We start from the raw sequence: 12,500 nt of genomic DNA, 5'->3' as shown, positions 1-12,500 counted from the left end.
GCCGAATCCTAGCCACTAGACCACCAGGGACACCATTTTCAGCCACGTCTGAAAGGAAGGAGATAGGATTAAGTTCAGGGGCTAGAGCTAGGCTTTTGCCAGATGTACTCGTTCTACAATCATAGGAGAGCATCCGAGTCTGTCCTAAATGCACTTGTCAGTTTTCAGTCCAACTCTTTAGGCTAGTGCCTTTGATAGCTCAGTTGGTAGAGCGGAGGACTGTAGTTGTTAGTAAGGCAATCCTTAGGTCGCGGGTTCAAATCCGGCTCGAAGAAGACTTTTCTTTTCCCTCGCGCCACTGCCGGATTTCATGGCCAGGTGCCTGCCTGCAGATGCGCTGGCATGCCAGAGTGCAATCTGCTGAAGGCAGTGACGGATCAGTTACACTGTTCCATTCAAATTTCTCAAACATTATCTTGCCTCCCTAAAAGACTTGCAGACTTGAAAGCATAAAGCCACGCTGGTGTGGGTGTGTGGAGGTGGTGAATGAGGCAGCAACGTGTCGTTTAGAAGTTTGGCAAAAAAGGAAGTAGCAGAAGGAGGACGCTTTACATTCCTTTAACCTACACAGCATGTGGGTGGGGGGCTTCCAGAGTCTTGTAGTGGACTTGGTGTGCAAGAAAGCGCACGCTTCCCTGACCGGGAATCGAACCCGGGCCGCGGTGGTGAGAGCGCCGAATCCTAGCCACTAGACCACCAGGGACACTGTTTTCAGCCACGTCTGAAAGGAAGGAGATAGGATTAAGTTCAGGGGCTAGGGCTAGGCTTTTGCCAGATGTACTCGTTCTACAATCATAGGAGAGCATCCGAGTCTGTCCTAAATGCACTTGTCAGTTTTCAGTCCAACTCTTTAGGCTAGTGCCTTTGATAGCTCAGTTGGTAGAGCGGAGGACTGTAGTTGTTAGTAAGGCAATCCTTAGGTCGCGGGTTCAAATCCGGCTCGAAGAAGACTTTTCTTTTCCCTCGCGCCACTGCCGGATTTCATGGCCAGGTGCCTGCCTGCAGATGCGCTGGCATGCCAGAGTGCAATCTGCTGAAGGCAGTGACGGATCATTTACACTGTTCCATTCAAATTTCTCAAACTTTATCTTGCCTCCCTAAAAGACTTGCAGACTTGAAAGCATAAAGCCACGCTGGTGTGGGTGTGTGGAGGTGGTGAATGAGGCAGCAACGTGTCGTTTAGAAGTTTGGCAAAAAAGGAAGTAGCAGAAGGAGGACGCTTTACATTCCTTTAACCTACACAGCATGTGGGTAGGGGGCTTCCAGAGTCTTGTAGTGGACTTGGTGTGCAAGAAAGCACACGCTTCCCTGAGCGGGAATCGAATCCGGGCCGCGGCGGTGAGAGCGCCGAATCCTAGCCACTAGACCACCAGGGACACCGTTTTCAGCCACGTCTGAAAGGACGGAGATAGGATTAAGTTCAGGGGCTAGGGCTAGGCTTTTGCCAGATGTACTCGTTCTACAATCATAGGAGAGCATCCGAGTCTGTCCTAAATGCACTTGTCAGTTTTCAGTCCAACTCTTTAGGCTAGCGCCTTTGATAGCTCAGTTGGTAGAGCGGAGGACTGTAGTTGTTAATAAGGCAATCCTTAGGTCGCGGGTTCAAATCCGGCTCGAAGAAGACTTTTCTTTTCCATCGCGCCACTGCCGGATATCATGGCCAGGTGCCTGCCTGCAGATGCGCTGGCATGCCAGAGTGCAATCTGCTGAAGGCAGTGACGGATCATTTACACTGTTCCATTCAAATTTCTCAAACATTATCTTGCCTCCCTAAAAGACTTGCAGACTTGAAAGCATAAAGCCACGCTGGTGTGGGTGTGTGGAGGTGGTGAATGAGGCAGCAACGTGTCGTTTAGAAGTTTGGCAAAAAAGGAAGTAGCAGAAGGAGGACGCTTTACATTCCTTTAACCTACACAGCATGTGGGTGGGGGGCTTCCAGAGTCTTGTAGTGGACTTGGTGTGCAAGAAAGCACACGCTTCCCTGAGCGGGAATCGAATCCGGGCCGCGGCGGTGAGAGCGCCGAATCCTAGCCACTAGACCACCAGGGACACCGTTTTCAGCCACGTCTGAAAGGAAGGAGATAGGATTAAGTTCAGGGGCTAGGGCTAGGCTTTTGCCAGATGTACTCGTTCTACAATCATAGGAGAGCATCCGAGTCTGTCCTAAATGCACTTGTCAGTTTTCAGTCAAACTTTTTAGGCTAGCACCTTTGATAGCTCAGTTGGTAGAGCGGAGGACTGTAGTTGTTAATAAGGCAATCCTTAGGTCGCGGGTTCAAATCCGGCTCGAAGAAGACTTTTCTTTTCCCTCACGCCACTGCCGGATATCATGGCCAGGTGCCTGCCTGCAGATGCGCTGGCATGCCAGAGTGCAATATGCTGAAGGCAGTGACGGATCATTTACACTGTTCCATTCAAATTTCTCAAACATTATCTTGCCTCCCTAAAAGACTTGCAGACTTGAAAGCATAAAGCCACGCTGGTGTGGGTGTGTGGAGGTGGTGAATGAGGCAGCAACGTGTCGTTTAGAAGTTTGGCAAAAAAGGAAGTAGCAGAAGGAGGACGCTTTACATTCCTTTAACCTACACAGCATGTGGGTGGGGGGCTTCCAGAGTCTTGTAGTGGACTTGGTGTGCAAGAAAGCACACGTTTCCCTGAGCGGGAATCGAACCCGGGCCGCGGCGGTAAGAGCGCCGAATCCTAGCCACTAGACCACCAGGGACACCGTTTTCAGCCACGTCTGAAAGGAAGGAGATAGGATTAAGTTCAGGGGCTAGGGCTAGGCTTTTGCCAGATGTACTCGTTCTACAATCATAGGAGAGCATCCGAGTCTGTCCTAAATGCACTTGTCAGTTTTCAGTCCAACTCTTTAGGCTAGCACCTTTGATAGCTCAGTTGGTAGAGCGGAGGACTGTAGTTGTTAATAAGGCAATCCTTAGGTCGCGGGTTCAAATCCGGCTCGAAGAAGACTTTTCTTTTCCCTCACGCCACTGCCGGATATCATGGCCAGGTGCCTGCCTGCAGATGCGCTGGCATGCCAGAGTGCAATATGCTGAAGGCAGTGACGGATCATTTACACTGTTCCATTCAAATTTCTCAAACTTTATCTTGCCTCCCTAAAAGACTTGCAGACTTGAAAGCATAAAGCCACGCTGGTGTGGGTGTGTGGAGGTGGTGAATGAGGCAGCAACGTGTCGTTTAGAAGTTTGGCAAAAAAGGAAGTAGCAGAAGGAGGACGCTTTACATTCCTTTAACCTACACAGCATGTGGGTGGGGGGCTTCCAGAGTCTTGTAGTGGACTTGGTGTGCAAGAAAGCACACGCTTCCCTGAGCGGGAATCGAACCCGGGCCGCGGCGGTGAGAGCGCCGAATCCTAGCCACTAGACCACCAGGGACACCGTTTTCAGCCACGTCTGAAAGGAAGGAGATAGGATTAAGTTCAGGGGCTAGGGCTAGGCTTTTGCCAGATGTACTCGTTCTACAATCATAGGAGAGCATCCGAGTCTGTCCTAAATGCACTTGTCAGTTTACAGTCCAACTCTTTAGGCTAGTGCCTTTGATAGCTCAGTTGGTAGAGCGGAGGACTGTAGTTGTTAGTAAGGCAATCCTTAGGTCGCGGGTTCAAATCCGGCTCGAAGAAGACTTTTCTTTTCCCTCGCGCCACTGCCGGATTTCATGGCCAGGTGCCTGCCTGCAGATGCGCTGGCATGCCAGAGTGCAATCTGCTGAAGGCAGTGACGGATCATTTACACTGTTCCATTCAAATTTCTCAAACTTTATCTTGCCTCCCTAAAAGACTTGCAGACTTGAAAGCATAAAGCCACGCTGGTGTGGGTGTGTGGAGGTGGTGAATGAGGCAGCAACGTGTCGTTTAGAAGTTTGGCAAAAAAGGAAGTAGCAGAAGGAGGACGCTTTACATTCCTTTAACCTACACAGCATGTGGGTAGGGGGCTTCCAGAGTCTTGTAGTGGACTTGGTGTGCAAGAAAGCACACGCTTCCCTGAGCGGGAATCGAACCCGGGCCGCGGCGGTGAGAGCGCCGAATCCTAGCCACTAGACCACCAGGGACACCGTTTTCAGCCACGTCTGAAAGGACGGAGATAGGATTAAGTTCAGGGGCTAGGGCTAGGCTTTTGCCAGATGTACTCGTTCTACAATCATAGGAGAGCATCCGAGTCTGTCCTAAATGCACTTGTCAGTTTTCAGTCCAACTCTTTAGGCTAGCGCCTTTGATAGCTCAGTTGGTAGAGCGGAGGACTGTAGTTGTTAATAAGGCAATCCTTAGGTCGCGGGTTCAAATCCGGCTCGAAGAAGACTTTTCTTTTCCATCGCGCCACTGCCGGATATCATGGCCAGGTGCCTGCCTGCAGATGCGCTGGCATGCCAGAGTGCAATCTGCTGAAGGCAGTGACGGATCATTTACACTGTTCCATTCAAATTTCTCAAACATTATCTTGCCTCCCTAAAAGACTTGCAGACTTGAAAGCATAAAGCCACGCTGGTGTGGGTGTGTGGAGGTGGTGAATGAGGCAGCAACGTGTCGTTTAGAAGTTTGGCAAAAAAGGAAGTAGCAGAAGGAGGACGCTTTACATTCCTTTAACCTACACAGCATGTGGGTGGGGGGCTTCCAGAGTCTTGTAGTGGACTTGGTGTGCAAGAAAGCACACGCTTCCCTGAGCGGGAATCGAATCCGGGCCGCGGCGGTGAGAGCGCCGAATCCTAGCCACTAGACCACCAGGGACACCGTTTTCAGCCACGTCTGAAAGGAAGGAGATAGGATTAAGTTCAGGGGCTAGGGCTAGGCTTTTGCCAGATGTACTCGTTCTACAATCATAGGAGAGCATCCGAGTCTGTCCTAAATGCACTTGTCAGTTTTCAGTCAAACTTTTTAGGCTAGCACCTTTGATAGCTCAGTTGGTAGAGCGGAGGACTGTAGTTGTTAATAAGGCAATCCTTAGGTCGCGGGTTCAAATCCGGCTCGAAGAAGACTTTTCTTTTCCCTCACGCCACTGCCGGATATCATGGCCAGGTGCCTGCCTGCAGATGCGCTGGCATGCCAGAGTGCAATATGCTGAAGGCAGTGACGGATCATTTACACTGTTCCATTCAAATTTCTCAAACATTATCTTGCCTCCCTAAAAGACTTGCAGACTTGAAAGCATAAAGCCACGCTGGTGTGGGTGTGTGGAGGTGGTGAATGAGGCAGCAACGTGTCGTTTAGAAGTTTGGCAAAAAAGGAAGTAGCAGAAGGAGGACGCTTTACATTCCTTTAACCTACACAGCATGTGGGTGGGGGGCTTCCAGAGTCTTGTAGTGGACTTGGTGTGCAAGAAAGCACACGTTTCCCTGAGCGGGAATCGAACCCGGGCCGCGGCGGTAAGAGCGCCGAATCCTAGCCACTAGACCACCAGGGACACCGTTTTCAGCCACGTCTGAAAGGAAGGAGATAGGATTAAGTTCAGGGGCTAGGGCTAGGCTTTTGCCAGATGTACTCGTTCTACAATCATAGGAGAGCATCCGAGTCTGTCCTAAATGCACTTGTCAGTTTTCAGTCCAACTCTTTAGGCTAGCACCTTTGATAGCTCAGTTGGTAGAGCGGAGGACTGTAGTTGTTAATAAGGCAATCCTTAGGTCGCGGGTTCAAATCCGGCTCGAAGAAGACTTTTCTTTTCCCTCGCGCCACTGCCGGATATCATGGCCAGGTGCCTGCCTGCAGATGCGCTGGCATGCCAGAGTGCAATATGCTGAAGGCAGTGACGGATCATTTACACTGTTCCATTCAAATTTCTCAAACTTTATCTTGCCTCCCTAAAAGACTTGCAGACTTGAAAGCATAAAGCCACGCTGGTGTGGGTGTGTGGAGGTGGTGAATGAGGCAGCAACGTGTCGTTTAGAAGTTTGGCAAAAAAGGAAGTAGCAGAAGGAGGACGCTTTACATTCCTTTAACCTACACAGCATGTGGGTGGGGGGCTTCCAGAGTCTTGTAGTGGACTTGGTGTGCAAGAAAGCACACGTTTCCCTGAGCGGGAATCGAACCCGGGCCGCGGCGGTAAGAGCGCCGAATCCTAGCCACTAGACCACCAGGGACACCGTTTTCAGCCACGTCTGAAAGGAAGGAGATAGGATTAAGTTCAGGGGCTAGGGCTAGGCTTTTGCCAGATGTACTCGTTCTACAATCATAGGAGAGCATCCGAGTCTGTCCTAAATGCACTTGTCAGTTTTCAGTCCAACTCTTTAGGCTAGCACCTTTGATAGCTCAGTTGGTAGAGCGGAGGACTGTAGTTGTTAATAAGGCAATCCTTAGGTCGCGGGTTCAAATCCGGCTCGAAGAAGACTTTTCTTTTCCCTCACGCCACTGCCGGATATCATGGCCAGGTGCCTGCCTGCAGATGCGCTGGCATGCCAGAGTGCAATATGCTGAAGGCAGTGACGGATCATTTACACTGTTCCATTCAAATTTCTCAAACTTTATCTTGCCTCCCTAAAAGACTTGCAGACTTGAAAGCATAAAGCCACGCTGGTGTGGGTGTGTGGAGGTGGTGAATGAGGCAGCAACGTGTCGTTTAGAAGTTTGGCAAAAAAGGAAGTAGCAGAAGGAGGACGCTTTACATTCCTTTAACCTACACAGCATGTGGGTGGGGGGCTTCCAGAGTCTTGTAGTGGACTTGGTGTGCAAGAAAGCACACGCTTCCCTGAGCGGGAATCGAACCCGGGCCGCGGCGGTGAGAGCGCCGAATCCTAGCCACTAGACCACCAGGGACACCGTTTTCAGCCACGTCTGAAAGGAAGGAGATAGGATTAAGTTCAGGGGCTAGGGCTAGGCTTTTGCCAGATGTACTCGTTCTACAATCATAGGAGAGCATCCGAGTCTGTCCTAAATGCACTTGTCAGTTTACAGTCCAACTCTTTAGGCTAGTGCCTTTGATAGCTCAGTTGGTAGAGCGGAGGACTGTAGTTGTTAGTAAGGCAATCCTTAGGTCGCGGGTTCAAATCCGGCTCGAAGAAGACTTTTCTTTTCCCTCGCGCCACTGCCGGATTTCATGGCCAGGTGCCTGCCTGCAGATGCGCTGGCATGCCAGAGTGCAATCTGCTGAAGGCAGTGACGGATCATTTACACTGTTCCATTCAAATTTCTCAAACTTTATCTTGCCTCCCTAAAAGACTTGCAGACTTGAAAGCATAAAGCCACGCTGGTGTGGGTGTGTGGAGGTGGTGAATGAGGCAGCAACGTGTCGTTTAGAAGTTTGGCAAAAAAGGAAGTAGCAGAAGGAGGACGCTTTACATTCCTTTAACCTACACAGCATGTGGGTAGGGGGCTTCCAGAGTCTTGTAGTGGACTTGGTGTGCAAGAAAGCACACGCTTCCCTGAGCGGGAATCGAACCCGGGCCGCGGCGGTGAGAGCGCCGAATCCTAGCCACTAGACCACCAGGGACACCGTTTTCAGCCACGTCTGAAAGGACGGAGATAGGATTAAGTTCAGGGGCTAGGGCTAGGCTTTTGCCAGATGTACTCGTTCTACAATCATAGGAGAGCATCCGAGTCTGTCCTAAATGCACTTGTCAGTTTTCAGTCCAACTCTTTAGGCTAGCGCCTTTGATAGCTCAGTTGGTAGAGCGGAGGACTGTAGTTGTTAATAAGGCAATCCTTAGGTCGCGGGTTCAAATCCGGCTCGAAGAAGACTTTTCTTTTCCATCGCGCCACTGCCGGATATCATGGCCAGGTGCCTGCCTGCAGATGCGCTGGCATGCCAGAGTGCAATCTGCTGAAGGCAGTGACGGATCATTTACACTGTTCCATTCAAATTTCTCAAACATTATCTTGCCTCCCTAAAAGACTTGCAGACTTGAAAGCATAAAGCCACGCTGGTGTGGGTGTGTGGAGGTGGTGAATGAGGCAGCAACGTGTCGTTTAGAAGTTTGGCAAAAAAGGAAGTAGCAGAAGGAGGACGCTTTACATTCCTTTAACCTACACAGCATGTGGGTGGGGGGCTTCCAGAGTCTTGTAGTGGACTTGGTGTGCAAGAAAGCACACGCTTCCCTGAGCGGGAATCGAATCCGGGCCGCGGCGGTGAGAGCGCCGAATCCTAGCCACTAGACCACCAGGGACACCGTTTTCAGCCACGTCTGAAAGGAAGGAGATAGGATTAAGTTCAGGGGCTAGGGCTAGGCTTTTGCCAGATGTACTCGTTCTACAATCATAGGAGAGCATCCGAGTCTGTCCTAAATGCACTTGTCAGTTTTCAGTCAAACTTTTTAGGCTAGCACCTTTGATAGCTCAGTTGGTAGAGCGGAGGACTGTAGTTGTTAATAAGGCAATCCTTAGGTCGCGGGTTCAAATCCGGCTCGAAGAAGACTTTTCTTTTCCCTCACGCCACTGCCGGATATCATGGCCAGGTGCCTGCCTGCAGATGCGCTGGCATGCCAGAGTGCAATATGCTGAAGGCAGTGACGGATCATTTACACTGTTCCATTCAAATTTCTCAAACATTATCTTGCCTCCCTAAAAGACTTGCAGACTTGAAAGCATAAAGCCACGCTGGTGTGGGTGTGTGGAGGTGGTGAATGAGGCAGCAACGTGTCGTTTAGAAGTTTGGCAAAAAAGGAAGTAGCAGAAGGAGGACGCTTTACATTCCTTTAACCTACACAGCATGTGGGTGGGGGGCTTCCAGAGTCTTGTAGTGGACTTGGTGTGCAAGAAAGCACACGTTTCCCTGAGCGGGAATCGAACCCGGGCCGCGGCGGTAAGAGCGCCGAATCCTAGCCACTAGACCACCAGGGACACCGTTTTCAGCCACGTCTGAAAGGAAGGAGATAGGATTAAGTTCAGGGGCTAGGGCTAGGCTTTTGCCAGATGTACTCGTTCTACAATCATAGGAGAGCATCCGAGTCTGTCCTAAATGCACTTGTCAGTTTTCAGTCCAACTCTTTAGGCTAGCACCTTTGATAGCTCAGTTGGTAGAGCGGAGGACTGTAGTTGTTAATAAGGCAATCCTTAGGTCGCGGGTTCAAATCCGGCTCGAAGAAGACTTTTCTTTTCCCTCGCGCCACTGCCGGATATCATGGCCAGGTGCCTGCCTGCAGATGCGCTGGCATGCCAGAGTGCAATATGCTGAAGGCAGTGACGGATCATTTACACTGTTCCATTCAAATTTCTCAAACTTTATCTTGCCTCCCTAAAAGACTTGCAGACTTGAAAGCATAAAGCCACGCTGGTGTGGGTGTGTGGAGGTGGTGAATGAGGCAGCAACGTGTCGTTTAGAAGTTTGGCAAAAAAGGAAGTAGCAGAAGGAGGACGCTTTACATTCCTTTAACCTACACAGCATGTGGGCGGGGGGCTTCCAGAGTCTTGTAGTGGACTTGGTGTGCAAGAAAGCACACGCTTCCCTGACCGGGAATCGAACCAGGGCCGCGGAGGTGAAAGCGCCGAATCCTAGCCACTAGACCACCAGGGACACCATTTTCAGCCACGTCTGAAAGGAAGGAGATAGGATTAAGTTCAGGGGCTAGGGCTAGGCTTGTGCCAGATGTACCCGTTCTACAATCATAGGAGAGCATCCGAGTCTGTCCTAAATGCACTTGTCAGTTTTCAGTCCAACTCTTTAGTCTAGCACCTTTGATAGCTCAGTTGGTAGAGCAGAGCACTGTCGTTGTTAATTAGGCCATCCTTAGGTCGCGGGTTCAAATCCGGCTCGAAGAAGACTTTTCTTTTCCCTCCCGCCACTGCCGGATATCATGGCCAGGTGCCTGCCTGCAGATGCGCTGGCATGCCAGAGTGCAATCTGCTGAAGGCAGTGACGGATCATTTACACTGTTCCATTCAAATTTCTCAAACATTATCTTGCCTCCCTAAAAGACTTGCAGACTTGAAAGCATAAAGCCACGCTGGTGTGGGTGTGTGGAGGTGGTGAATGAGGCAGCAACGTGTCGTTTAGAAGTTTGGCAAAAAAGGAAGTAGCAGAAGGAGGACGCTTTACATTCCTTTAACCTACACAGCATGTGGGTGGGGGGCTTCCAGAGTCTTGTAGTGGACTTGGTGTGCAAGAAAGCACACGCTTCCCTGACCGGGAATCGAACCCAGGCCGCGGCGGTGAGAGCGCCGAATCCTAGCCACTAGACCACCAGGGACACCGTTTTCAGCCACGTCTGAAAGGAAGGAGATAGGATTAAGTTCAGGGGCTAGGGCTAGGCTTTTGCCAGATGTACTCGTTCTACAATCATAGGAGAGCATCCGAGTCTGTCCTAAATGCACTTGTCAGTTTTCAGTCCAACTCTTTAGGCTAGCACCTTTGATAGCTCAGTTGGTAGAGCAGAGGACTGTAGTTGTTAATAAGTTGATCCTTAGGTCGCGGGTTCAAATCCGGCTCGAAGAAGACTTTTCTTTTCCCTCGCGCCAATGCGGGATATCATGGCCAGGTGCCTGCCTGCAGATGCGCTGGCATGCAAGAGTGCAATCTGCTGAAGGCAGTGACGGATCATTTACACTGTTCCATTCAAATTTCTCAAACATTATCTTGCCTCCCTAAAAGACTTGCAGACTTGAAAGCATAAAGCCACGCTGGTGTGGGTGTGTGGAGGTGGTGAATGAGGCAGCAACGTGTCGTTTAGAAGTTTGGCAAAAAAGGAAGTAGCAGAAGGAGGACGCTTTACATTCCTTTAACCTACACAGCATGTGGGTGGGGGGCTTCCAGAGTCTTGTAGTGGACTTGGTGTGCAAGAAAGCACACGCTTCCCTGACCGGGAATCGAACCCGGGCCGCGGAGATGAGAACGCCGAATCCTAGCCACTAGACCACCAGGGACACTGTTTTCAGCCACGTCTGAAAGGAAGGAGATAGGATTAAGTTCAGGGGCTAGGGCTAGGCTTTTGCCAGATGTACTCGTTCTACAATCATAGGAGAGCATCCGAGTCTGTCCTAAATGCACTTGTCAGTTTTCAGTCCAACTCTTTAGGCTAGCACCTTTGATAGCTCAGTTGGTAGAGTGGAGGACTGTAGTTGTTAATAAGGCGATCCTTAGGTTGCGGGTTCAAATCCGGCTCGAAGAAGACTTTTCTTTTCCCTCGCGCCACTGCCGGATATCATGGCCAGGTGCCTGCCTGCAGATGCGCTGGCATGCCAGAGTGCAATCTGCTAAAGGCAGTGACGGATCATTTACACTGTTCCATTCAAATTTCTCAAACATTATCTTGCCTCCCTAAAAGACTTGCAGACTTGAAAGCATAAAGCCACGCTGGTGTGGGTGTGTGGAGGTGGTGAATGAGGCAGCAACGTGTCGTTTAGAAGTTTGGCAAAAAAGGAAGTAGCAGAAGGAGGACGCTTTACATTCCTTTAACCTACACAGCATGTGGGTGGGGGGCTTCCAGAGTCTTGTAGTGGACTTGGTGTGCAAGAAAGCACACGCTTCCCTGACCGGGAATCGAACCCGGGCCGCGGAGATGAGAACGCCGAATCCTAGCCACTAGACCACCAGGGACACTGTTTTCAGCCACGTCTGAAAGGAAGGAGATAGGATTAAGTTCAGGGGCTAGGGCTAGGCTTTTGCCAGATGTACTCGTTCTACAATCATAGGAGAGCATCCGAGTCTGTCCTAAATGCACTTGTCAGTTTTCAGTCCAACTCTTTAGGCTAGCACCTTTGATAGCTCAGTTGGTAGAGCGGAGGACTGTAGTTGTTAATAAGGCAATCCTTAGGTCGCGGGTTCAAATCCGGCTCGAAGAAGACTTTTCTTTTCCCTCGCGCCACTGCCGGATATCATGGCCAGGTGCCTGCCTGCAGATGCGCTGGCATGCCAGAGTGCAATCTGCTGAAGGCAGTGACGGATCATTTACACTGTTCCATTCAAATTTCTCAAACTTTATCTTGCCTCCCTAAAAGACTTGCAGACATGAAAGCATAAAGCCACGCTGGTGTGGGTGTGTGGAGGTGGTGAATGAGGCAGCAACGTGTCGTTTAGAAGTTTGGCAAAAAAGGAAGTAGCAGAAGAAGGACGCTTTACATTCCTTTAACCTACACAGCATGTGGGTGGGGGGCTTCCAGAGTCTTGTAGTGGACTTGGTGTGCAAGGAAGCACACGCTTCCCTGACCGGGAATCGAACCCGGGCCGCGGCGGTGAGAGCGCCGAATCCTAGCCACTAGACCACCAGGGACACCGTTTTCAGCCACGTCTGAAAGGAAGGAGATAGGATTAAGTTCAGGGGCTAGGGCTAGGCTTTTGCCAGATGTACTCGTTCTACAATCATAGGAGAGCATCCGAGTCTGTCCTAAATGCATTTGTCAGTTTTCAGTCCAACTCTTTAGGCTAGCACCTTTGATAGTTCAGTTGGTAGAGCGGAGGACTGTAGTTGTTAATAAGGCGATCCTTAGGTCGCGGGTTCAAATCCGGCTCGAAGAAGACTTTTCTTTTCCCTCGCGCCACTGCCGGATATCATGGCCAGGTGCCTGCCTGCAGATGCGCTGGCATGCCAGAGTGCAATATGCTGAAGGCAGTGACGGATCATTTACA

At 50.4% G+C, this 12,500-nt stretch overlaps 1 non-coding gene across 1 annotated transcript; it reads right to left on the bottom strand.

Moving 5' to 3' along the window:
- Positions 1-12,072: 12,072 nt before the first annotated feature.
- On the bottom strand, positions 12,073-12,144 carry trnae-cuc (transfer RNA glutamic acid (anticodon CUC)). The gene has a single exon. It is a non-coding gene; the product is annotated as a tRNA-Glu (tRNA).
- Positions 12,145-12,500: the final 356 nt, after the last annotated feature.

Source organism: Hoplias malabaricus, chromosome 8 (genome assembly GCF_029633855.1).
Source record: "Hoplias malabaricus isolate fHopMal1 chromosome 8, fHopMal1.hap1, whole genome shotgun sequence".
In the NCBI taxonomy this organism is placed as follows: Eukaryota; Metazoa; Chordata; class Actinopteri; order Characiformes; family Erythrinidae; genus Hoplias; species Hoplias malabaricus.
This window is presented reverse-complemented; position numbering and strand designations above follow the sequence as displayed.